Source organism: Stenella coeruleoalba, assembly GCF_951394435.1.
Source record: "Stenella coeruleoalba genome assembly, contig: scaffold_34, whole genome shotgun sequence".
NCBI lineage: Eukaryota > Metazoa > Chordata > Mammalia > Artiodactyla > Delphinidae > Stenella > Stenella coeruleoalba.
Genome location: NW_027646159.1, coordinates 1,037,893 through 1,065,531, shown reverse-complemented (window position 1 = coordinate 1,065,531; position 27,639 = coordinate 1,037,893). Strand labels below are relative to the sequence as shown.

The 27,639-nt window shown below is 43.5% G+C and overlaps 1 long non-coding RNA gene across 5 annotated transcripts in view; it reads right to left on the bottom strand.

Annotated features, from left to right (window-relative positions):
- The window catches only part of LOC307181296, a 1,479,290-nt gene that overhangs the window by 1,046,944 nt on the left and 404,707 nt on the right, over window positions 1-27,639 (bottom strand). For all 5 annotated transcript variants that reach the window (XR_013826370.1, XR_013826371.1, XR_013826372.1 and 2 more), the window contains exon 3: window positions 9,622-9,703. This is a non-coding gene — a long non-coding RNA (uncharacterized lncRNA). The remainder of the gene's footprint in view (window positions 1-9,621; window positions 9,704-27,639) is intronic.

The window sequence follows — 27,639 nt, the reverse complement described above, 5'->3', positions numbered from 1 at the left end:
ACTCAGCAATGAAATCTGTGTCATCAGGCCCTTAGCAGCACAATGAGTGGATTCAGGTATGATGATTCTAACTGAAATAAGTCACACAGAAAAAGAAACATCATAAGATATCAGTAATACACGGAATGTAAACTTGGCTACACAGGAACTGAATTACAGAACAGAACAGGGTCTCAAATTTAGAAAACCAACTTATGCTTGCTTAAGGGGAAAGGTGAGTTGGGGTGCTGCATAAAACCAGAGATTGAAATGAGCACATATAAAGTTCCTTAAGTCAAATATGGAATAGACAAGAGCTACTCCTTGCTCAACGAAATGGACTCAACACCGCATATTAAACGCCTAAGAATGTACCTGACTAGTAAGTATCTTAAAACCTATGGATTGCTATGTCTCCGAAAGAGAATCAAGCATGTGTACAGGGGCATAAACGCAGCAGTGATAGGATTGGAGAGGTTCGGTGAGCAAATGAAGACCCTTTGAAGTCATATTGCATGGTACCCATTCTACGGGTCTTAACTCTCCAGGTTTAAGGTATTCTTCCTTCAGCTAAAACATGCATGTGGAACCCAAGTATGATGAACCATGTGAACGGGAGACGTGTTCAAATATGTCTCAGTTTTCCTCCCCTGGTACTCGGGTGCAACATTCCAGACGCTTTACTAACACTCTCCCCACTTGGAGAGTCAGCGCCTTTAACCTCCTGTTTGGCCCAGTTTGCAATTTCTGCGGAAGATGAACAGGAATAGCGAGAACCAATGAGAGACTAGCTGGAGGTGTCTGGACGGGCAAATTTAACTCTCATTTCCCACCAGGAAGAGGAAATAACCAAAGGCTCAGCGTGCCGTGCCGGAACCAGATTAGGGCCTGAAGCCATCCTGCGGTGTTGTGGCCAGGTCACAAGAAAGCAAGTTGAAGAAAGGAGCTCAGGGGCACTGTAATTCACAAACCTGCAGAGTTATAAATGACAGCTACCGTCCAAAAATAGACTGAAGTAAGGCTGCCAAGAGGACTTGAAAGCGGGGCAGAATTGCAGGAAACCGATTTCAGGAGGTAGACTGGAATTGCATTGAAAGCATAGGAAAAGAGGCAGAACGTCCACAATGATGCACTTGGCCAAAAAGGGCGTATGCGTTTTTTCCTGAATATATTCAGGAAAAAACGCATACGCCCTTTTTGGCCAACCAAGCAAGCTTGCAAAGGAAATCTGCACTACAATGAAGTCTCACTTCCCCACGGTCAAAAGGGCCATCTGAAAAAAGTGTAAAATCCAGAAAGGCAGGACAGGCCATGGAGAACTGGGAGCCTTGTTATGCTGATGGGCGGGATGTAAATTGCCAACAACCACTCGGGAGAAGTGTATGGTGTTTCCTGAAACATCTAAAAAACAAAGCAACAGAATCTAGGGCACTTCCACTTATGGTCCTATAGCTTAGGGAAATTAAAATCAAAAAGACACAGCCACCCCAAAGTTTGGAACCGCTCTGTTTACAACAACCTCGTTTACAGTACAAGTTCAACATCGCAGAAAGTGAAAAATGGATAAAGAAGTTGTGGTATTTACTTACAAAGCAATATCACTCAGCAATGAAATCTGTGTCATCAGGCCCTTAGCAGCACAATGAGTGGATTCAGGTATGATGATTCTAACTGAAATAAGTCACACAGAAAAAGAAACATCATAAGATATCAGTAATACATGGAATGTAAACTTGGCTACACAGGAACTGAATTACAGAACAGAACAGGGTCTCAAATTTAGAAAACCAACTTATGCTTGCTTAAGGGTAAAGGTGAGTTGGGGTGCTGCATAAAACCAGAGATTGAAATGAGCACAGATAAAGTTCCTTAAGCCAAATATGGAATAGACAAGAGCTACTCCTTGCTCAACGAAATGGACTCAACACCGCATATTAAACGCCTAAGAATGTACCTGACTAGTAAGTATCTTAAAACCTATGGATTGCTATGTCTCCGAAAGAGAATCAAGCATGTGTACAGGGGCATAAACGCAGCAGTGATAGGATTGGAGAGGTTCGGTGAGCAAATGAAGACCCTTTGAAGTCATATTGCATGGTACCCATTACACGGGTCTTAAGTCTCCAGGTTTAAGGTATTCTTCCTTCAGCTAAAACATGCATGTGGAACCCAAGTATGATGAACCATGTGAACGGGAGACGTGTTCAAATATGTCTCAGTTTTCCTCCCCTGGTACTCGGGTGCAACATTCCAGACGCTTTACTAACACTCTCCCCACTTGGAGAGTCAGCGCCTTTAACCTCCTGTTTGGCCCAGTTTGCAATTTCTGCGGAAGATGAACAGGAATAGCGAGAACCAATGAGAGACTAGCTGGAGGTGTCTGGACGGGCAAATTTAACTCTCATTTCCCACCAGGAAGAGGAAATAACCAAAGGCTCAGCGTGCCGTGCCGGAACCAGATTAGGGCCTGAAGCCATCCTGCGGTGTTGCGGCCAGGTCACAAGAAAGCGAGTTGAAGAAAGGAGCTCAGGGGCACTGTAATTCACAAACCTGCAGAGTTATAAATGACAGCTACCGTCCAAAAATAGACTGAAGTAAGGCTGCCAAGAGGACTTGAAAGCGGGGCAGAATTGCAGGAAACCGATTTCAGGAGGTAGACTGGAATTGCATTGAAAGCATAGGAAAAGAGGCAGAACGTCCACAATGATGCACTTGGCCAAAAAGGGCGTATGCGTTTTTTCCTGAATATATTCAGGAAAAAACGCATACACCCTTTTTGGCCAACCAAGCAAGCTTGCAAAGGAAATCTGCACTACAATGAAGTCTCACTTCCCCCCAGTCAAAAGGGCCATCCGAAAAAAGTGTAAAATCCAGAAAGGCAGGACAGGCCATGGAGAACTGGGAGCCTTGTTATGCTGATGGGCGGGATGTAAATTGCCAACAACCACTCGGGAGAAGTGTATGGTGTTTCCTGAAACATCTAAAAAACAAAGCAACAGAACCTAGGGCACTTCCACTTATGGTCCTATAGCTTAGGGAAATTAAAATCAAAAAGACACAGCCACCCCAAAGTTTGGAACGGCTCTGTTTACAAGAAGCTCGTTTACAGTACAAGTTCAACATTGCAGAAAGTGAAAAATGGATAAAGAAGTTGTGGTATTTACTTACAAAGCAATATCACTCAGCAATGAAATCTGTGTCATCAGGCCCTTAGCAGCACAATGAGTGGATTCAGGTATGATGATTCTAACTGAAATAAGTCACACAGAAAAAGAAACATCATAAGATATCAGTAATACACGGAATGTAAACTTGGTTACACAGGAACTGAATTACAGAACAGGACAGGGTCTCAAATTTAGAAAACCAACTTATGCTTGCTTAAGGGGAAAGGTGAGTTGGGGTGCTGCATAAAACCAGAGATTGAAATGAGCACAGATAAAGTTCCTTAAGTCAAATATGGGATAGACAAGAGCTACTCCTTGCTCAACGAAATGGACTCAACAGCGCATATTAAACGCCTAAGAATGTACCTGACTAGTAAGTATCTTAAAACCTATGGATTGCTATGTCTCCGAAAGAGAATCAAGCATGTGTACAGGGGCATAAACGCAGCAGTGATAGGATTGGAGAGGTTCGGTGAGCAAATGAAGACCCTTTGAAGTCATATTGCATGGTACCCATTCCACGGGTCTTAACTCTCCAGGTTTAAGGTATTCTTCCTTCAGCTAAAACATGCATGTGGAACCCAAGTATGATCAACCATGTGAACGGGAGACGTGTTCAAATATGTCTCAGTTTTCCTCCCCTGGTACTCGGGTGCAACATTCCAGACGCTTTACTAACACTCTCCCCACTTGGAGAGTCAGCGCCTTTAACCTCCTGTTTGGCCCAGTTTGCAATTTCTGCGGAAGATGAAAAGGAATAGCGAGAACCAATGAGAGACTAGCTGGAGGTGTCTGGACGGACAAATTTAACTCTCATTTCCCACCAGGAAGAGGAAATAACCAAAGGCTCAGCGTGCCGTGCCGGAACCAGATTAGGGCCTGAAGCCATCTTGCGGTGTTGCGGCCAGCTCACAAGAAAGCGAGTTGAAGATTGGAGCTCAGGGGCACTGTAATTCACAAACCTGCAGAGTTATAAATGACAGCTATCATCCAAAAATAGACTGAAGTAAGGCTGCCAAGAGGAGTTGAAAGCGGGGCAGAATTGCAGGAAACCGATTTCAGGAGGTAGACTGGAATTGCATTGAAAGCATAGGAAAAGAGACAGAACGTCCACAATGATGCACTTGGCCAAAAAGGGCGTATGCGTTTTTTCCTGAATATATTCAGGAAAAAACGCATACGCCCTTTTTGGCCAACCAAGCAAGCTTGCAAAGGAAATCTGCACTACAATGAAGTCTCACTTCCCCCCGGTCAAAAGGGTCATCTGAAAAAAGTGTAAAATCCAGAAAGACAGGACAGGCCATGGAGAACTGGGAGCCTTGTTATGCTGATGGGCGGGATGTAAATTGCCAACAACCACTCAGGAGAAGTGTATGGTGTTTCCTGAAACATCTAAAAAACAAAGCAACAGAACCTAGGGCACTTCCACTTATGGTCCTATAGCTTAGGGAAATTAAAATCAAAAAGACACAGCCACCCCAAAGTTTGCGACGCCTCTGTTTACAAGAACCTCGTTTACAGTACAAGTTCAACATCGCAGAAAGTGAAAAATGGATAAAGAAATTGTGGTATTTATTTACAAAGCAATATCACTCAGCAATGAAATCTATGTCATCAGGCCCTTAGCAGCACAATGAGTGGATTCAGGTATGATGATTCTAACTAGAAATAAGTCACACAGAAAAAGAAACATCATAAGATATCAGTAATACACGGAATGTAAACTTGGCTACACAGGAACTGAATTACAGAACAGAACAGGGTCTCAAATTTAGAAAACCAACTTATGCTTGCTTAAGGGGAAAGGTGAGTTGGGGTGCTGCATAAAACCAGAGATTGAAATGAGCACAGATAAAGTTCCTTAAGCCAAATATGGAATAGACAAGAGCTACTCCTTGCTCAACGAAATGGACTCAACACCGCATATTAAACGCCTAAGAATGTACCTGACTAGTAAGTATCTTAAAACCTATGGATTGCTATGTCTCCGAAAGAGAATCAAGCATGTGTACAGGGGCATAAACGCAGCAGTGATAGGATTGGAGAGGTTCGTGAGCAACTGAAGACCCTTTGAAGTCATATTGCATGGTACCCATTCCATGGGTTTCAACTACCCAGGTTTAAGGTATTCTTCTTTCAGCTAAAACATGCATGTAGAACCTAGAGTATGATCAACCATGTGATCGGGAGACGTGTTCAAATATGTCTCAGTTTTCGTACCCTGGTACTCGGGTGCAACATTCCAGACGCTTTACTAACACTCTCCCCACTTGGAGAGTCAGTCCCTTTAACCTCCTGTTTGGCCCAGTTTGCAATTTCTGCGGAAGATGAACAGGAATAGCGAGAACCAATGAGAGACTAGCTGGAGGTGCCTGGATGGGCAAATTTAACTCTCATTTCCCACCAGGAAGAGGAATTAACCAAAGGTTCAGCGTGCCATGCCAGAACCAGATTAGGGCCTGAAGACATCCTGCGGTTTGCGGCCAGGTCACAAGAAAGCGAGTTGAAGAAAGGAGCTCAGGGGCACTGTAATTCACAAACCTGCAGAGTTATAAATGACAGCTATCGTCCAAAAATATAATGAAGTAAGGCTGCCAAGAGGACTTGAAAGCGGGGCAGAATTGCAGGAAACCGATTTCAGGAGGTAGACTGGAATTGCATTGAAAGCATAGGAAAAGAGGCAGAACGTCCAAAATGATGCACTTGGCCAAAAAGGGCGTATGCGTTTTTTCCTGAATATATTCAGGAAAAAACGCATACGCACTTTTTGGCCAACCAAGCAAACTTGCAAAGGAAATCTGCACTACAATGAAGTCTCACTTCTCCCCGGTCAAAAGGGCCATCTGAAAAAAGTGTAAAATCCAGAAAGGCAGGACAGGCCATGGAGAACTGGGAGCCTTGTTATGCTGATGGGCGGGATGTATATTGCCAACAGACACTCAGGAGAAGTGTATGGTGTTTCCTGAAACATCTAAAAAACAAAGCAACAGAGCGTAGGGCACTTCCACTTATGGTCCTATAGCTTAGGGAAATTCAAATCAAAAAGACACAGCCACCCCAAAGTTTGGGACGCCTCCGTTTACAAGAACCTCGTTTACCGTACAAGTTCAATATCACAGAAAGTGAAAAATGGATAAAGAATTTGTGGTACTTACGTACAATGCAGTATCACTCAGCAATGAAATCTATGTCATCAGGCCCGTAGCAGCATAATGAGTGGATTCAGGTACGATGATTCTAACTGAAATAAGTCACACAGAAAAAGAAACATCATAAGATATCACTAATACACGGAATGTAAACTTGGCTACACAGGAACTGCATTCCAAAACAGAACAGGGTCTCAAATTTAGAAAACCAACTTATGCTTGCTTAAAGGGAAAGGTGAGTTGGGGTGCTGCATAAAACCAGAGATTGAAATGAGCACAGATAAAGTTCCTTAAGCCAAATATGGAATAGACAAGAGCTACTCCTTGCTCAACGAAATGGACTCAACACCGCATATTAAACGCCTAAGAATGTACCTGACTAGTAAGTATCTTAAAACCTATGGATTGCTATGTCTCCGAAAGAGAATCAAGCATGTGTACAGGGGCATAAACGCAGCAGTGATAGGATTGGAGAGGTTCGGTGAGCAAATGAAGACCCTTTGAAGTCATATTGCATGGTACCCATTCCACGGGTTTCAACTACCCAGGTTTAAGGTATTCTTCCTTCAGCTAAAACATGCATGTGGAACCTAGAGTATGATCAACCATGTGATCGGGAGACGTGTTCAAATATGTCTCAGTTTTCCTCCCCTGGGACTCGGGTGCTACATTCCAGACGCTTTACTAACACTCTCCCGACTTGGAGAGTCAGTCCCTTTAACCTCCTGTTTGGCCCAGTTTGCAATTTCTGCGGAAGATGAACAGGAATAGTGAGAACCAATGAGAGGTTAGCTGGAGGTGTCTGGACGGGCAAATTTAACTCTCATTTCCCACCAGGAAGAGGAATTAACCAAAGGCTCAGCATGCCGGGCCGGAACCAGATTAGGGCCTGAAGCCATCCTGCGGTGTTGCGGCCAGGTCACAAGAAAGCGAGTTGAAGAAAGGAGCTCAGGGGCACTGTAATTCACAAACCTGCAGAGTTATAAATGACAGCTATCGTCCAAAAATAGACTGAAGTAAGGCTGCCAAGAGGACTTGAAAGCGGGGCAGAATTGCAGGAAACCGATTTCAGGAGGTAGACTGGAATTGCATTGAAAGCATAGGAAAAGAGGCAGAACGTCCACAATGATGCACTTGGCCAAAAAGGGCGTATGCGTTTTTTCCTGAATATATTCAGGAAAAAACGCATACGCCCTTTTTGGCCAACCAAGCAAGCTTGCAAAGGAAATCTGCACTACAATGAAGTCTCACTTCCCCCCGGTCAAAAGGGCCATCTGAAAAAAGTGTAAAATCCAGAAAGGCAGGACAGGCCATGGAGAACTGGGAGCCTTGTTATGCTGATGGGCGGGATGTAAATTGCCAACAACCACTCGGGAGAAGTGTATGGTGTTTCCTGAAACATCTAAAAAACAAAGCAACAGAACCTAGGGCACTTCCACTTATGGTCCTATAGCTTAGGGAAATTAAAATCAAAAAGACACAGCCACCCCAAAGTTTGGAACGGCTCTGTTTACAAGAACCTCGTTTACAGTACAAGTTCAACATCGCAGAAAGTGAAAAATGGATAAAGAAGTTGTGGTATTTACTTACAAAGCAATATCACTCAGCAATGAAATCTATGTCATCAGGCCCGTAGCAGCATAATGAATAGATTAAGTACGATGAATCTAACTGAAATAAGTCACACAGTAAAAGAAACATCATAAGATATCAGTAATACACGGAATGTAAACTTGGCTACACAGGAACTGAATTCCAAAACAGAACAGGGTCTCAAATTTAGAAAACCAAGTTATGCTTGCTTAAGGGGAAAGGTGAGTTGGGGTGCTGCATAAAACCAGAGATTGAAATGAGCACAGATAAAGTTCTATAAGCCAAATATGGAATAGACAAGAGCTACTCCTTGCTCAACGAAATGGACTCAACACCCCATATTCAACGCCTAGGAATATACCTGACTAGTAAGAATAATAAAATCTATGGATTTATATATCTCTGTAAGAGAATCAAGAGTGTGTACAGCGGCATTAAAGCAGTGAAAATCAGCTAAATCCCATATTAAAAATAAATTTCTTAAACAAAACACAATGACAGTGATATAGAGAGCAATACTTAAGTAATTCATTCAAGGCTTCTGATGCAACCTGCATTTACCATATCTACACCCAGAGCTGGGTGACACATAAGGCTGGACACTTGGGGCTCATAAGATTGGTGAGGTTCGGTGAGCAAATGCAGACCCTTTGAAGTCATATTGTATGGTACCCATTCCATGGGTCTCAACTCTCCAGGTTTAAGGGATTCTTCCTTCAGCTAAAACATGCATGTGGAACCCAGAGTATGATCCACCGTATGTTCAAGAAATGTGTTCAAATGTGTCTCACTTTTCGTTCCCTGGTACTCGGGTTCAACATTCCAGACGCTTTACTAACACTCTCCTCACTTGGAGAGTGAGTGCCTTTAACCTCCTGTTTGGCCCAGTTTGCAATTTCTGCGGAAGATGAACAGGAACAGGGAGAACCAATGAGAGAATAGCTGGAGGTGTCTGGACGGGCAAATTTAACTCTCATTTCCCACAGGGAAGAGGAATAAACCAAAGGCTCAGCATGCCGGCCAAAACCAGATTAGGGCCTGAAGCCATCCTGCGGTGTTGCGGCCAGGTCACAAGAAAGCGAGTTGAAGAAAGGAGCTCAGGGGCACTGTAATTCACAAACCTGCAGAGTTATAAATGACAGCTATCGTCCAAAAATAGACTGAAGTAAGGCTGCCAAGAGGACTTGAAAGCGGGGCAGAATTGCAGGAAACCGATTTCAGGAGGTAGACTGGAATTGCATTGAAAGCATAGGAAAAGAGGCAGAACGTCCACAATGATGCACTTGGCCAAAAAGGGCGTATGCGTTTTTTCCTGAATATATTCAGGAAAAAACGCATACGCCCTTTTTGGCCAACCAAGCAAGCTTGCAAAGGAAATCTGCACTACAATGAAGTCTCACTTCCCCCCGGTCAAAAGGGCCATCTGAAAAAAGTGTAAAATCCAGAAAGGCAACAGGCCATTGAGAACTGGGAGCCTTGTTATGCTGATGGGCGGGATGTAAATTGCCAACAGACACTCGGGAGAAGTGTATGGTGTTTCCTGAAACATCTAAAAAACAAAGCAACAGAGCATAGGGCACTTCCACTTATGGTCCTATAGCTTAGGGAAATTAAAATCAAAAAGACACAGCCACCCCAAAGTTTGGAACGGCTCTGTTTACAAGAACCTCGTTTACAGTACAAGTTCAACATTGCAGAAAGTGAAAAATGGATAAAGAACTTGTGGTACTTACGTACAATGCAGTATCACTCAGCAATGAAATCTATGTCATCAGGCCCGTAGCAGCATAATGAGTAGATTCAGGTACGATGATTCTAAATGAAATAGGTCACACAGAAAAAGAAACATCATAAGATATCACTAATACACGGAATGTAAACTTGGCTACACAGGAACTGAATTCCAAAACAGAACAGGTTCTCAAATTTAGAAAACCAACTTATGCTTGCTTAAGGGGAAAGGTGAGTTGGGTTGCTGCATAAAACCAGAGATTGAAATGAGCACAGATAAAGTTCCTTAAGCCAAATATGGAATAGACAAGAGCTACTCCTTGCTCAACGAAATGGACTCAACACCGCATATTAAACGCCTAAGAATGTACCTGACTAGTAAGTATCTTAAAACCTATGGATTGCTATGTCTCCGAAAGAGAATCAAGCATGTGTACAGGGGCATAAACGCAGCAGTGATAGGATTGGAGAGGTTCGGTGAGCAAATGAAGACCCTTTGAAGTCATATTGCATGGTACCCATTCCACGGGTTTCAACTACCCAGGTTTTAGGTATTCTTCCTTCAGCTAAAACATGCATGTGGAACCCAGAGTATGATCAACCATGTGATCGGGAGACGTGTTCAAATATGTCTCAGTTTTCCTCCCCTGGTACTCGGGTGCAACATTCCAGACGCTTTACTAACACTCTCCCCACTTGGAGAGTCAGCTCCTTTAACCTCCTGTTTGGCACAGTTTGCAATTTCTGCGGAAGATGAACAGGAATAGCGAGAACCAATGAGAGGCTAGCTGGAGGTGTCTGTAAGGGCAAATTTAACTCTCATTTCCCAACAGGAAGAGGAAATAACCAAAGGCTCAGCGTGCCGTGCCAGAACCAGATTAGGGCCTGAAGCCATCCTGCGGTGTTGCGGCCAGGTCACAAGAAAGCGAGTTGAAGAAAGGAGCTCAGGGGCACTGTAATTCACAAACCTGCAGAGTTATAAATGACAGCTATCGTCCAAAAATAGACTGAAGTAAGGCTGCCAAGAGGACTTGAAAACGGGGCAGAATTGCAGGAAACCGATTTCAGGAGGTAGACTGGAATTGCATTGAAAGCATAGGAAAAGAGGCAGAACGTCCACAATGATGCACTTGGCCAAAAAGGGCGTATGCGTTTTTTCCTGAATATATTTAGGTAAAAACGCATATGCCCTTTTTGGCCAACCAAGCAAGCTTGCAAAGGAAATCTGCACTACAATGAAGTCTCACTTCCCCCCGGTCAAAAGGGCCATCTGAAAAAAGTGTAAAATCCAGAAAGGCAGGACAGGCCATGGAGAACTGGGAGCCTTGTTATGCTGATGGGCGGGATGTAAATTGCCAACAAACACTCCGGAGAAGTGTATGGTGTTTCCTGAAACATCTAAAAAACAAAGCAACAGAGCCTAGGGCACTTCCACTTATGGTCCTATAGCTTAGGGAAATTAAAATCAAAAAGACACAGTCACCCCAAAGTTTGGGACGCCTCTGTTTACAAGAACCTCGTTTACAGTACAAGTTCAACATCGCAGAAAGTGAAAAATGGATAAAGAAGTTGTGGTATTTACTTACAAAGGAATATCACTCAGCAATGAAATCTGTGTCATCAGGCCCTTAGCAGCACAATGAGTGGATTCAGGTATGATGATTCTAACTGAAATAAGTCACACAGAAAAAGAAACATCATAAGATATCAGTAATACACGGAATGTAAACTTGGCTACACAGGAACTGAATTACAGAACAGAACAGGGTATCAAATTTAGAAAACCAACTTATGCTTGCTTAAGGGGAAAGGTGAGTTGGGGTGCTGCATAAAACCAGAGATTGAAATGAGCACAGATAAAGTTCCTTAAGCCAAATATGGAATAGACAAGAGCTACTCCTTGCTCAACGAAATGGACTCAACACCCCATATTAAACGCCTAAGAATGTACCTGACTAGTAAGTATCTTAAAACCTATGGATTGCTATGTCTCCGAAAGAGAATCAAGCATGTGTACAGGGGCATAAACGCAGCAGTGATAGGATTGGAGAGGTTCGGTGAGCAAATGAAGACCCTTTGAAGTCATATTGCATGGTACCCATTCCACGGGTCTCAACTCTCCAAGTTTAAGGTATTCTTCCTTCAGCTAAAACATGCATGTGGAACCTAGAGTATGATCAACAATGTGATCGGGAGACGTGTTCAAATATGTCTCAGTTTTCCTCCCCTGGTACTCGGGTGCAACATTCCGGACGCTTTACTAACACTCTCCCCACTTGGAGAGTCAGCGCCTTTAACCTCCTGTTTGGCCCAGTTTCCAATTTCTGCGGAAGATGAACAGGAATAGCGAGAACCAATGAGAGACTAGCTGGAGGTGTCTGGACGGGCAAATTTAACTCTCATTTCCCACCAGGAAGAGGAAATAAGCAAAGGCTCAGCGTGCCGTACCGGAACCAGATTAGGGCCTGAAGCCATCCTGCGGTGTTGCGGCCAACTCAAAAGAAAGCGAGTTGAAGAAAGGAGCTCAGGGGCACTGTAATTCACAAACCTGCAGAGTTATAAATGACAGCTATCGTCCAAAAATAGACTGAAGTAAGGCTGCCAAGAGGACTTGAAAGCGGGGCAGAATTGCAGGAAACCGATTTCAGGAGGTAGACTGGAATTGCATTGAAAGCATAGGAAAAGAGGCAGAACGTCCACAATGATGCACTTGGCCAAAAAGGGCGTATGCGTTTTTTCCTGAATATATTCAGGAAAAAACGCATACGCCCTTTTTGGCCAACCAAGCAAGCTTGCAAAGGTAATCTGCACTACAATGAAGTCTCACTTCCCCCCGGTCAAAAGGGCCATCAGAAAAATGTGTAAAATCCAGAAAGGCAGGACAGGCCATGGAGAACTGGGAGCCTTGTTATGCTGATGGGCGGGATGTAAATTGCCAACAACCACTCGGGAGAAGTGTATGGTGTTTCCTGAAACATCTAAAAAACAAAGCAACAGAACCTAGGGCACTTCCACTTATGGTCCTATAGCTTAGGGAAATTAAAATCAAAAAGACACAGCCACCCCAAAGTTTGGAAAGGCTCTGTTTACAAGAACCTCGTTTACAGTACAAGTTCAACATCGCAGAAAGTGAAAAATGGATAAAGAAGTTGTGGTATTTACTTACAAAGCAATATCACTCAGCAATGAAACCTGTGTCATCAGGCCCTTAGCAGCACAATGAGTGGATTCAGGTATGATGATTCTAACTGAAATAAGTCACACAGAAAAAGAAACATCATAAGATATCAGTAATACACAGAATGTAAACTTGGCTACACAGGAACTGAATTACAGAACAGAACAGGGTCTCAAATTTAGAAAACCAACTTATGCTTGCTTAAGGGTAAAGGTGAGTTGGGGTGCTGCATAAAACCAGAGATTGAAATGAGCACAGATAAAGTTCCTTAAGCCAAATATGGAATAGACAAGAGCTACTCCTTGCTCAACGAAATGGACTCAACACCCCATATTAAACGCCTAAGAATGTACCTGACTAGTAAGTATCTTAAAACCTATGGATTGCTATGTCTCCGAAAGAGAATCAAGCATGTGTACAGGGGCATAAACGCAGCAGTGATAGGATTGGAGAGGTTCGGTGAGCAAATGAAGACCCTTTGAAGTCATATTGCATGGTACCCATTCCACGGGTTTCAACTACCCAGGTTTAAGGTGTTCTTCCTTCAGCTAAAACATGCATGTGGAACCTAGAGTATGATCAACCATGTGATCGGGAGACGTGTTCAAATATGTCTCAGTTTTCGTACCCTGTTACTCGGGTGCAACATTCCAGATGCTTTACTAACACTCTCCCGACTTGGAGAGTCAGTCCCTTTAACCTCCTGTTTGGCCCAGTTTTCAATTTCTGCGGAAGATGAACAGGAATAGCGAGAACCAATGAGAGGCTAGCTGGAGGTGTCTGGATGGGCAAATTTAACTCTCATTTCCCACCAGGAAGAGGAATTAACCAAAGGCTCAGCGTGCCGTGCCGGAACCAGATTAGGGCCTGAAGCCATCCTGTGGTGTTGCGGCCAGGTCACAAGAAAGCAAGTTGAAGAAAGGAGCTCAGGGGCACTGTAATTCAGAAACCTGCAGAGTTATAAATGACAGCTATCGTCCAAAAATAGACTGAAGTAAGGCTGCCAAGAGGACTTGAAAGCGGGTCAGAATTGCAGGAAACCGATTTCAGGAGGTAGACTGGAATTGCATTGAAAGCATAGGAAAAGAGGCAGAACGTCCACAATGATGCACTTGGCCAAAAAGGGCGTATGCGTTTTTTCCTGAATATATTCAGGAAAAAACGCATACGCCCTTTTTGGCCAAACAAGCAAGCTTGCAAAGGAAATCTGCACTACAATGAAGTCTCACTTCTCCCCGGTCAAAAGGGCCATCTGAAAAAAGTGTAAAATCCAGAAAGGCAGGACAGGCCATGGAGAACTGGGAGCCTTGTTATGCTGATGGGCGGGATGTAAATTGCCAACAGACACTCGGGAGAAGTGTATGGTGTTTCCTGAAACATCTAAAAAACAAAGCAACAGAACCTAGGGCACTTCCACTTATGGTCCTATAGCTTAGGGAAATTAAAATCAAAAAGACACAGCCACCCCAAAGTTTGGAAAGGCTCTGTTTACAAGAACCTCGTTTACAGTACAAGTTCAACATCGCAGAAAGTGAAAAATGGATAAAGAACTTGTGGTATTTACTTACAAAGCAATATCACTCAGCAATGAAATCTGTGTCATCAGGCCCTTAGCAGCACAATGAGTGGATTCAGGTATGATGATTCTAACTGAAATAAGTCACACAGAAAAAGAAACATCATAAGATATCAGTAATACACGGAATGGAAACTTGGCTACACAGGAACTGAATTACAGAACAGAACAGGGTCTCAAATTTAGAAAACCAACTTATTCTTGCTTAAGGGGAAAGGTGAGTTGGGGTGCTGCATAAAACCAGAGATTGAAATGAGCACAGATAAAGTTCCTTAAGCCAAATATGGAATAGACAAGAGCTACTCCTTGCTCAATGAAATGGACTCAACACCGCATATTAAACGCCTAAGAATGTACCAGACTAGTAAGTATCTTAAAACCTATGGATTGCTATGTCTCCGAAAGAGAATCAAGCATGTGTACAGGGGCATAAACGCAGCAGTGATAGGATTGGAGAGGTTCGGTGAACAAATGAAGACCCTTTGAAGTCATATTGCATGGTACCCATTCCACGGGTTTCAACTACCCAGGTTTAAGGTATTCTTCCTTCAGCTAAAACATGCATGTGGAACCTAGAGTATGATCAACCATGTGATCGGGAGACGTGTTCAAATATGTCTCAGTTTTCGTACCCTGGTACTCGGGTGCAACATTCCAGACACTTTACTAACACTCTCCCGACTTGGAGAGTCAGTCCCTTTAACCTCCTGTTTGGCCCAGTTTGCAATTTCTGCGGAAGATGAACAGGAATAGCGAGAACCAATGAGAGGCTAGCTGGAGGTGTCTGGACGGGCAAATTTAACTCTCATTTTCCACCATGAAGAGGAATTAACCAAAGGCTCAGCGTGCCCTGCCGGAACCAGATTAGGGCCTGAAGCCATCCTGTGGTGTTGCGGCCAGGTCACAAGAAAGCAAGTTGAAGAAAGGAGCTCAGGGGCACTGTAATTCACAAACCTGCAGAGTTATAAATGACAGCTATCGTCCAAAAATAGACTGAAGTAAGGCTGCCAAGAGGACTTGAAAGCGGGGCAGAATTGCAGGAAACCGATTTCAGGAGGTAGACTGGAATTGCATTGAAAGCATAGGAAAAGAGGCAGAACGTCCACAATGATGCACTTGGCCAAAAAGGGCGTATGCGTTTTTTCCTGAATATATTCAGGAAAAAACGCATACGCCCTTTTTGGACAACCAAGCAAGCTTGCAAAGGAAATCTGCACTACAATGAAGTCTCACTTCCCCCCGGTCAAAAGGGCCATCTGAAAAACGTGTAAAATCCAGAAAGGCAGGACAGGCCATGGAGAACTGGGAGCCTTGTTATGCTGATGGGTGGGATGTAAATTGCCAACAACCACTCGGGAGAAGTGTATGGTGTTTCCTGAAACATCTAAAAAACAAAGCAACAGAACCTAGGGCACTTCCACTTATGGTCCTATAGCTTAGGGAAATTAAAATCAAAAAGACACAGCCACCCCAAAGTTTGGAACGGCTCTGTTTACAAGAAGCTCGTTTACAGTACAAGTTCAACATCGCAGAAAGTGAAAAATGGATAAAGAAGTTGTGGTATTTACTTACAAAGCAATATCACTCAGCAATGAAATCTGTGTCATCAGGCCCTTAGCAGCACAATGAGTGGATTCAGGTATGATGATTCTAACTGAAATAAGTCACACAGAAAAAGAAACATCATAAGATATCAGTAATACACGGAATGGAAACTTGGCTACACAGGAACTGAATTACAGAACAGAACAGGGTCTCAAATTTAGAAAACCAACTTATGCTTGCTTAAGGGTAAAGGTGAATTGTGGTGCTGCATAAAACCAGAGATTGAAATGAGCACAGATAAAGTTCCTTAAGTCAAATATGGAATAGATAAGAGCTACTCCTTGCTCAACGAAATGGACTCAACATCGCATATTAAACGCCTAAGAATGTACCTGACTAGTAAGTATCTTAAAACCTATGGATTGCTATGTCTCCGAAAGAGAATCAAGCATGTGTACAGGGGCATAAGCGCAGCAGTGATAGGATTGGAGAGGTTCGGTGAGCAAATGAAGACCCTTTGAAGTCATATTGCATGCTACCCATTACACGGGTCTTAACTCTCCAGGTTTAAGGTATTCTTCCTTCAGCTAAAACATGCATGTGGAAACTAGGGTATGATCAACCATGTGATCGGGAGACGTGTTCAAATATGTCTCAGTTTTCCTCCCCTGGTACTCGGGTGCAACATTCCAGACGCTTTACTAACACTCTCCCCACTTGGAGAGTCAGCGCCTTTAACCTCCTGTTTGGCCCAGTTTGCAATTTCTGCGGAAGATGAACAGGAATAGCGAGAACCAATGAGAGGCTAGCTGGAGGTGTCTGGACGGGCAAATTTAACTCTCATTTCCCACCAGGAAGAGGAAATAACCAAAGGCTCAGCGTGCCGTGCCGGAACCAGATTAGGGCCTGAAGCCATCCTGCGGTGTTGCGGCCAGCTCAAAAGAAAGCGAGTTGAAGAAAGGAGCTCAGGGGCACTGTAATTCACAAACCTGCAGAGTTATAAATGACAGCTATCGTCCAAAAATAGACTGAAGTAAGGCTGCCAAGAGGACTTGAAAGTGGGGCAGAATTGCAGGAAACCGATTTCAGGAGGTAGTCTGGAATTGCATTGAAAGCATAGGAAAAGAGGCAGAACGTCCACAATGATGCACTTGGCCAAAAAGGGCGTATGCGTTTTTTCCTGAATATATTCAGGAAAAAACGCATACACCCTTTTTGGCCAACCAAGCAAGCTTGCAAAGGAAATCTGCACTACAAAGAAGTCTCACTTCCCCCCGTCAAAAGGGCCATCTGAAAAAAGTGTAAAATCCAGAAAGGCAGGACAGGCCATGGAGAACTGGGAGCCTTGTTATGCTGATGGGCGGGATGTAAATTGCCAACAACCACTCGGGAGAAGTGTATGGTGTTTCCTGAAACATCTAAAAAACAAAGCAACAGAACCTAGGGCACTTCCACTTATGGTCCTATAGCTTAGGGAAATTAAAATCAAAAAGACACAGCCACCCCAAAGTTTGGAACGGCTCTGTTTACAAGAACCTCGTTTACAGTACAAGTTCAACATCGCAGAAAGTGAAAAATGGATAAAGAAGTTGTGGTATTTACTTACAAAGCAATATCACTCAGCAATGAAATCTGTGTCATCAGGCCCTTAGCAGCACAATGAGTGGATTCAGGTATGATGATTCTAACTAAAATAAGTCACACAGAAAAAGAAACATCATAAGATATCAGTAATACACGGAATGTAAACTTGGCTACACAGGAACTGAATTACAGAACAGAACAGGGTCTCAAATTTAGAAAACCAACTTATTCTTGCTTAAGGGTAAAGGTGAGTTGGGGTGCTGCATAAAACCAGAGATTGAAATGAGCACAGATAAAGTTCCTTAAGCCAAATATGGAATAGACAAGAGCTACTCCTTGCTCAACGAAATGGACTCAACACCCCATATTAAACGCCTAAGAATGTACCTGACTAGTAAGTATCTTAAAACCTATGGATTGCTATGTCTCCGAAAGAGAATCAAGCATGTGTACAGGGGCATAAACGCAGCAGTGATAGTATTGAAGAGGTTCGGTGAGCAAATGAAGACCCTTTGAAGTCATATTGCATGGTACCCATTTCACGGGTTTCAACTACCCAGGTTTAAGGTATTCTTCCTTCAGCTAAAACATGCATGTGGAACCTAGAGTATGATCAACCATGTGATCGGGAGACGTGTTCAAATATGTCTCAGTTTTCGTACCCTGGTACTCGGGTGCAACATTCCAGACACTTTACTAACACTCTCCCGACTTGGAGAGTCAGTCCCTTTAACCTCCTGTTTGGCCCAGTTTGCAATTTCTGCGGAAGATGAACAGGAATAGCGAGAACCAATGAGAGGCTAGCTGGAGGTGTCTGGATGGGCAAATTTAACTCTCATTTCCCACCAGGAAGAGGAATTAACCAAAGGCTCAGCGTGCCGTGCCGGAACCAGATTAGGGCCTGAAGCCATCCTGCGGTGTTGCGGCCAGGTCACAAGAAAGCAAGTTGAAGAAAGGAGCTCAGGGGCACTGTAATTCACAAACCTGCAGAGTTATAAATGACAGCTATCGTCCAAAAATAGACTGAAGTAAGGCTGCCAAGAGGACTTGAATGTGGGGCAGAATTGCAGGAAACCGATTTCAGGAGGTAGACTGGAATTTTATTGAAAGCATAGGAAAAGAGGCAGAACGTCCACAATGATGCACTTGGCCAAAAAGGGCGTATGCGTTTTTTCCTGAATATATTCAGGAAAAAACGCATACGCCCTTTTTGGACAACCCAGCAAGATTGCAAAGGAAATCTGCACTACAATGAAGTCTCACTTCCCCCCGGTCAAAAGGGCCATCTGAAAAAAGTGTAAAATCCAGAAAGACAGGACAGGCCATGGAGAACTGGGAGCCTTGTTATGCTGATGGGCGGGATGTAAATTGCCAACAACCACTCAGGAGAAGTGTATGGTGTTTCCTGAAACATCTAAAAAACAAAGCAACAGAACCTAGGGCACTTCCACTTATGGTCCTATAGCTTAGGGAAATTAAAATCAAAAAGACACAGCCACCCCAAAGTTTGGAAAGGCTCTGTTTACAAGAACCTCGTTTACAGTACAAGTTCAACATCGCAGAAAGTGAAAAATGGATAAAGAACTTGTGGTATTTACTTACAAAGCAATATCACTCAGCAATGAAATCTGTGTCATCAGGCCCTTAGCAGCACAATGAGTGGATTCAGGTATGATGATTCTAACTGAAATAAGTCACACAGAAAAAGAAACATCATAAGATATCAGTAATACACGGAATGTAAACTTGGCTACACAGGAACTGAATTACAGAACAGAACAGGGTCTCAAATTTAGAAAACCAACTTATGCTTGCTTAAGGGGAAAGGTGAGTTGGGGTGCTGCATAAAACCAGAGATTGAAATGAGCACAGATAAAGTTCCTTAAGTCAAATATGGAATAGACAAGAGCTACTCCTTGCTCAACGAAATGGACTCAACACCGCATATTAAACGCCTAAGAATGTACCAGACTAGTAAGTATCTTAAAACCTATGGATTGCTATGTCTCCGAAAGAGAATCAAGCATGTGTACAGGGGCATAAACGCAGCAGTGATAGGATTGGAGAGGTTCGGTGAACAAATGAAGACCCTTTGAAGTCATATTGCATGGTACCCATTCCACGGGTCTTAACTCTCCAGGTTTAAGGTATTCTTCCTTCAGCTAAAACATGCATGTGGAACCCAAGTATGATCAACCATGTGAACGGGAGACGTGTTCAAATATGTCTCAGTTTTCCTCCCCTGGTACTCTGGTGCAACATTCCAGACGCTTTACTAACACTCTCCCCACTTGGAGAGTCAGCGCCTTTAACCTCCTGTTTGGCCCAGTTTCCAATTTCTGCGGAAGATGAACAGGAATAGCGAGAACCAATGAGAGACTAGCTGGAGGTGTCTGGACGGGCAAATTTAACTCTCATTTCCCACCAGGAAGAGGAAATAACCAAAGGCTCAGCGTGCCGTGCCGGAACCAGATTAGGGCCTGAAGCCATCCTGCGGTGTTGCGGCCAGCTCACAAGAAAGCGAGTTGAAGAAAGGAGCTCAGGGGCACTGTAATTCACAAACCTGCAGAGTTATAAATGACAGCTATCGTCCAAAAATAGACTGAAGTAAGGCTGCCAAGAGGACTTGAAAGCGGGGCAGAATTGCAGGAAACCGATTTCAGGAGGTAGACTGGAATTGCATTGAAAGCATAGGAAAAGAGGCAGAACGTCCACAATGATGCACTTGGCCAAAAAGGGCGTATGCGTTTTTTCCTGAATATATTCAGGAAAAAACGCATACGCCCTTTTTGGCCAACCAAGCAAGCTTGCAAAGGAAATCTGCACTACAATGAAGTCTCACTTCCCCCCGGTCAAAAGGGCCATCTGAAAAAAGTGTAAAATCCAGAAAGGCAGGACAGGCCATGGAGAACTGGGAGCCTTGTTATGCTGATGGGCGGGATGTAAATTGCCAACAGACACTTGGGATAAGTGTATGGTGTTTCCTGAAACATCTAAAAAACAAAGCAACAGAGCCTAGGGCACTTCCACTTATGGTCCTATAGCTTAGGGAAATTAAAATCAAAAAGACACAGTCACCCCAAAGTTTGGAACGGCTCTGTTTACAAGAACCTCGTTTACAGTACAAGTTCAACATCGCAGAAAGTGAAAAATGGATAAAGAAGTTGTGGTATTCACTTACAAAGCAATATCACTCAGCAATGAAATCTGTGTCATCAGGCCCTTAGCAGCACAATGAGTGGATTCAGGTATGATGATTCTAACTGAAATAAGTCACAGAAAAAGAAACATCATAAGATATCAGTAATACACGGAATGTAAACTTGGCTACACAGGAACTGAATTACAGAACAGAACAGGGTCTCAAATTTAGAAAACCAACTTATGCTTGCTTAAGGGGAAAGGTGAGTTGGGGTGCTGCATAAAACCAGAGATTGAAATGAGCACAGATAAAGTTCCTTAAGTCAAATATGGAATAGACAAGAGCTACTCCTTGCTCAACGAAATGGACTCAACACCGCATATTAAACGCCTAAGAATGTACCTGACTAGTAAGTATCTTAAAACCTATGGATTGCTATGTCTCCGAAAGAGAATCAAGCATGTGTACAGGGGCATAAACGCAGCAGTGATAGGATTGGAGAGGCTCGGTGAGCAAATGAAGACCCTTTGAAGTCATATTGCATGGTACCCATTCCACAGGTCTTAACTCTCCAGGTTTAAGGTATTCTTCCTTCAGCTAAAACATGCATGTGGAACCCAAGTATGATGAACCATGTGAACGGGAGACGTGTTCAAATATGTCTCAGTTTTCCTCCCCTGGTACTCGGGTGCAACATTCCAGACACTTTACTAACACTCTCCCCACTTGGAGAGTCAGCGCCTTTAACCTCCTGTTTGACCCAGTTTGCAATTTCTGCGGAAGATGAACAGGAATAGCGAGAACCAATGAGAGACTAGCTGGAGGTGTCTGGACGGGCAAATTTAACTCTCATTTCCCACCCGGAAGAGGAAATAACCAAAGGCTCAGCGTGCCGTGCCGGAACCAGATTAGGGCCTGAAGCCATCCTGCGGTGTTGCGGCCAGGTCACAAGAAAGCAAGTTGAAGAAAGGAGCTCAGGGGCACTGTAATTCACAAACCTGCAGAGTTATAAATGACAGCTATCGTCCAAAAATAGACTGAAGTAAGGCTGCCAAGAGGACTTGAAAGCGGGGCAGAATTGCAGGAAACCGATTTCAGGAGGTAGACTGGAATTGCATTGAAAGCATAGGAAAAGAGGCAGAACGTCCACAATGATGCACTTGGCCAAAAAGGGCGTATGCATTTTTTCCTGAATATATTCAGGAAAAAACGCATACGCCCTTTTTGGCCAACCAAGCAAGCTTGCAAAGGAAATCTGCACTACAATGAAGTCTCACTTCCCCCCGGTCAAAAGGGCCATCTGAAAAAAGTGTAAAATCCAGAAAGGCAGGACAGGCCATGGAGAACTGGGAGCCTTGTTATGCTGATGGGCGGGATGTAAATTGCCAACAACCACTCGGGAGAAGTGTATGGTGTTTCCTGAAACATCTAAAAAACAAAGCAACAGAACCTAGGGCACTTCCACTTATGGTCCTATAGCTTAGGGAAATTAAAATCAAAAAGACACAGCCACCCCAAAGTTTGGAACGGCTCTGTTTACAAGAACCTCGTTTACAGTACAAGTTCAACATCGCAGAAAGTGAAAAATGGATAAAGGAGTTGTGGTATTTACTTACAAAGCAATATCACTCAGCAATGAAATCTGTGTCATCAGGCCCTTAGCAGCACAATGAGTGGATTCAGGTATGATGATTCTAACTGAAATAAGTCACACAGAAAAAGAAACATCATAAGATATCAGTAATACACGGAATGTAAACTTGGCTACACAGGAACTGAATTACAGAACAGAACAGGGTCTCAAATTTAGAAAACCAACTTATTCTTGCTTAAGGGTAAAGGTGAGTTGGGGTGCTGCATAAAACCAGAGATTGAAATGAGCACAGATAAAGTTCCTTAAGCCAAATATGGCATAGACAAGAGCTACTCCTTGCTCAACGAAATGGACTCAACAGCGCATATTAAACGCCTAAGAATGTACCTGACTAGTAAGTATCTTAAAACCTATGGATTGCTATGTCTCCGAAAGAGAATCAAGCATGTGTACAGGGGCATAAATGCAGCAGTGATAGGATTGGAGAGGTTCGGTGAGCAAATGAAGACCCTTTGAAGTCATATTGCATGGTACCCATTCCACGGGTCTTAACTCTCCAGGTTTAAGGTATTCTTCCTTCAGCTAAAACATGCATGTGGAACCCAAGTATGATGAACCATGTGAACGGGAGACGTGTTCAAATATGTCTCAGTTTTCCTCCCCTGGTACTCGGGTGCAACATTCCAGACGCTTTACTAACACTCTCCCCACTTGGAGAGTCAGCGCCTTTAACCTCCTGTTTGGCCCAGTTTGCAATTTCTGCGGAAGATGAACAGGAATAGCAAGAACCAATGAGAGACTAGCTGGAGGTGTCTGGACGGGCAAATTTAACTCTCATTTCCCACCAGGAAGAGGAAATAACCAAAGGCTCAGCGTGCCGTGCCGGAACCAGATTAGGGCCTGAAGCCATCCTGCGGTGTTGCGGCCAGGTCACAAGAAAGCGAGTTGAAGAAAGGAGCTCAGGGGCACTGTAATTCACAAACCTGCAGAGTTATAAATGACAGCTACCGTCCAAAAATAGACTGAAGTAAGGCTGCCAAGAGGACTTGAAAGCGGGGCAGAATTGCAGGAAACCGATTTCAGGAGGTAGACTGGAATTGCATTGAAAGCATAGGAAAAGAGGCAGAACGTCCACAATGATGCACTTGGCCAAAAAGGGCGTATGCGTTTTTTCCTGAATATATTCAGGAAAAAACGCATACGCCCTTTTTGGCCAACCAAGCAAGCTTGCAAAGGAAATCTGCACTACAATGAAGTCTCACTTCCCCCCGGTCAAAAGGGCCATCTGAAAAAAGTGTAAAATCCAGAAAGGCAGGACAGGCCATGGAGAACTGGGAGCCTTGTTATGCTGATGGGCGGGATGTAAATTGCCAACAACCACTCGGGAGAATTGTATGGTGTTTCCTGAAACATCTAAAAAACAAAGCAACAGAACCTAGGGCACTTCCACTTATGGTCCTATAGCTTAGGGAAATTAAAATCAAAAAGACACAGCCACCCCAAAGTTTGGAACCACTCTGTTTACAAGAACCTCGTTTACAGTACAAGTTCAACATCGCAGAAAGTGAAAAATGGATAAAGAAGTTGTGGTATTTACTTACAAAGCAATATCACTCAGCAATGAAATCTGTGTCATCAGGCCCTTAGCAGCACAATGAGTGGATTCAGGTATGATGATTCTAACTGAAATAAGTCACACAGAAAAAGAAACATCATAAGATATCAGTAATACATGGAATGGAAACTTGGCTACACAGGAACTGAATTACAGAACAGAACAGGGTCTCAAATTTAGAAAACCAACTTATGCTTGCTTAAGGGGAAAGGTGAGTTGGGGTGCTGCATAAAACCAGAGATTGAAATGAGCACAGATAAAGTTCCTTAAGTCAAATATGGAATAGACAAGAGCTACTCCTTGCTCAACGAAATGGACTCAACACCGCATATTAAACACCTAAGAATGTACCTGACTAGTAAGTATCTTAAAACCTATGGATTGCTATGTCTCCAAAAGAGAATCAAGCATTTGTACAGGGGCATAAACGCAGCAGTGATAGGATTGGAGAGGTTCGGTGAGCAAATGAAGACCCTTTGAAGTCATATTGCATGGTACCCATTACACGGGTCTTAACTCTCCAGGTTTAAGGTATTCTTCCTTCAGCTAAAACATGCATGTGGAACCCAAGTATGATCAACCATGTGAACGGGAGACGTGTTCAAATATGTCTCAGTTTTCCTCCCCTGGTACTCGGGTGCAACATTCCAGACGCTTTACTAACACTCTCCCCACTTGGAGAGTCAGCGCCTTTAACCTCCTGTTTGGCCCAGTTTGCAATTTCTGCGGAAGATGAACAGGAATAGCGAGAACCAATGAGAGACTAGCTGGAGGTGTCTGGACGGGCAAATTTAACTCTCATTTCCCACCCGGAAGAGGAAATAACCAAAGGCTCAGCGTGCCGTGCCGGAACCAGATTAGGGCCTGAAGCCATCCTGCGGTGTTGCGGCCAGGTCACAAGAAAGCGAGTTGAAGAAAGGAGCTCAGGGGCACTGTAATTCACAAACCTGCAGAGTTATAAATGACAGCTACCGTCCAAAAATAGACTGAAGTAAGGCTGCCAAGAGGACTTGAAAGCAGGGCAGAATTGCAGGAAACTGATTTCAGGAGGTAGACTGGAATTGCATTGAAAGCATAGGAAAAGAGGCAGAACGTCCACAATGATGCACTTGGCCAAAAAGGGCGTATGCGTTTTTTCCTGAATATATTCAGGAAAAAACGCATACGCCCTTTTTGGCCAACCAAGCAAGCTTGCAAAGGAAATCTGCACTACAATGAAGTCTCACTTCCCCCCGGTCAAAAGGGCCATCTGAAAAAAGTGTAAAATCCAGAAAGGCAGGACAGGCCATGGAGAACTGGGAGCCTTGTTATGCTGATGGGCGGGATGTAAATTGCCAACAACCACTCGGGAGAAGTGTATGGTGTTTCCTGAAACATCTAAAAAACAAAGCAACAGAACCTAGGGCACTTCCACTTATGGTCCTATAGCTTAGGGAAATTAAAATCAAAAAGACACAGCCACCCCAAAGTTTGGAACGGCTCTGTTTACAAGAACCTCGTTTACAGTACAAGTTCAACATCGCAGAAAGTGAAAAATGGATAAAGAAGTTGTGGTATTTACTTACAAAGCAATATCACTCAGCAATGAAATCTGTGTCATCAGGCCCTTAGCAGCACAATGAGTGGATTCAGGTATGATGATTCTAACTGAAATAAGTCACACAGAAAAAGAAACATCATAAGATATCAGTAATACACGGAATGTAAACTTGGCTACACAGGAACTGAATTACAGAACAGAACAGGGTCTCCAATTTAGAAAACCAACTTATGCTTGCTTAAGGGTAAAGGTGAGTTGGGGTGCTGCATAAAACCAGAGATTGAAATGAGCACAGATAAAGTTCCTTAAGTCAAATATGGAATAGACAAGAGCTACTCCTTGCTCAACGAAATGGACTCATCACCGCATATTAAACGCCTAAGAATGTACCTGACTAGTAAGTATCTTAAAACCTATGGATTGCTATGTCTCCGAAAGAGAATCAAGCATGTGTACAGGGGCATAAACGCAGCAGTGATAGGATTGGAGAGGTTCGGTGAGCAAATGAAGACCCTTTGAAGTCATATTGCATGGTACCCATTCCACGGGTTTCAACTACCCAGGTTTAAGGTATTCTTCCTTCAGCTAAAACATGCATGTGGAACCTAGAGTATGATCAACCATGTGATCGGGAGATGTGTTCAAATATGTCTCAGTTTTCGTACCCTGGTACTCGGGTGCAACATTCCAGACACTGTACTAACACTCTCCCCACTTGGAGAGTCAGTCCCTTTTACCTCCTGTTTGGCCCAGTTTGCAATTTCTGCGGAAGATGAACAGGAATAGCGAGAACCAATGAGAGGCTAGCTGGAGGTGTCTGGACGGGCAAATTTAACTCTCATTTCCCACCAGGAAGAGGAATTAACCAAAGGCTCAGCGTGCCCTGCCGGAACCAGATTAGGGCCTGAAGCCATCCTGTGGTGTTGCGGCCACGTCACAAGAAAGCAAGTTGAAGAAAGGAGCTCAGGGGCACTGTAATTCACAAACCTGCAGAGTTATAAATGACAGCTATCGTCCAAAAATAGACTGAAGTAAGGCTGCCAAGAGGACTTGAAAGCGGGGCAGAATTGCAGGAAACCGATTTCAGGAGCTAGACTGGAATTGCATTGAAAGCATAGGAAAAGAGGCAAAACGTCCACAATGATGCACTTGGCCAAAAAGGGCATATGCATTTTTTCCTGAATATATTCAGGAAAAAACGCATACGCCCTTTTTGGCCAACCAAGCAAGCTTGCAAAGGAAATCTGCACTACAATGAAGTCTCACTTCCCCCCGGTCAAAAGGGCCATCTGAAAAAAGTGTAAAATCCAGAAAGGCAGCACAGGCCATGGAGAACTGGGAGCCTTGTTATGCTGATGGGCGGGATGTAAATTGCCAACAACCACTCGGGAGAAGTGTATGGTGTTTCCTGAAACATCTAAAAAACAAAGCAACAAAACCTAGGGCACTTCCACTTATGGTCCTATAGCTTAGGGAAATTAAAATCAAAAAGACACAGCCACCCCAAAGTTTGGAAAGGCTCTGTTTACAAGAACCTCGTTTACAGTACAAGTTCAACATCGCAGAAAGTGAAAAATGGATAAAGAAGTTGTGGTATTTACTTACAAAGCAATATCACTCAGCAATGAAACCTGTGTCATCAGGCCCTTAGCAGCACAATGAGTGGATTCAGATATGATGATTCTAACTGAAATAAGTCACACAGAAAAAGAAACATCATAAGATATCAGTAATACACGGAATGTAAACTTGGCTACACAGGAACTGAATTACAGAACAGAACAGGGTCTCAAATTTAGAAAACCAACTTATGCTTGCTTAAGGGGAAAGGTGAGTTGGGGTGCTGCATAAAACCAGAGATTGAAATGAGCACAGATAAAGTTCCTTAAGCCAAATATGGAATAGACAAGAGCTACTCCTTGCTCAACGAAATGGACTCAACACCCCATATTAAACGCCTAAGAATGTACCTGACTAGTAAGTATCTTAAAACCTATGGATTGCTATGTCTCCGAAAGAGAATCAAGCATGTGTACAGGGGCATAAACGCAGCAGTGATAGTATTGAAGAGGTTCGGTGAGCAAATGAAGACCCTTTGAAGTCATATTGCATGGTACCCATTTCACGGGTTTCAACTACCCAGGTTTAAGGTATTCTTCCTTCAGCTAAAACATGCATGTGGAACCCAAGTATGATGAACCATGTGAACGGGAGACGAGTTCAAATATGTCTCAGTTTTCCTCCCC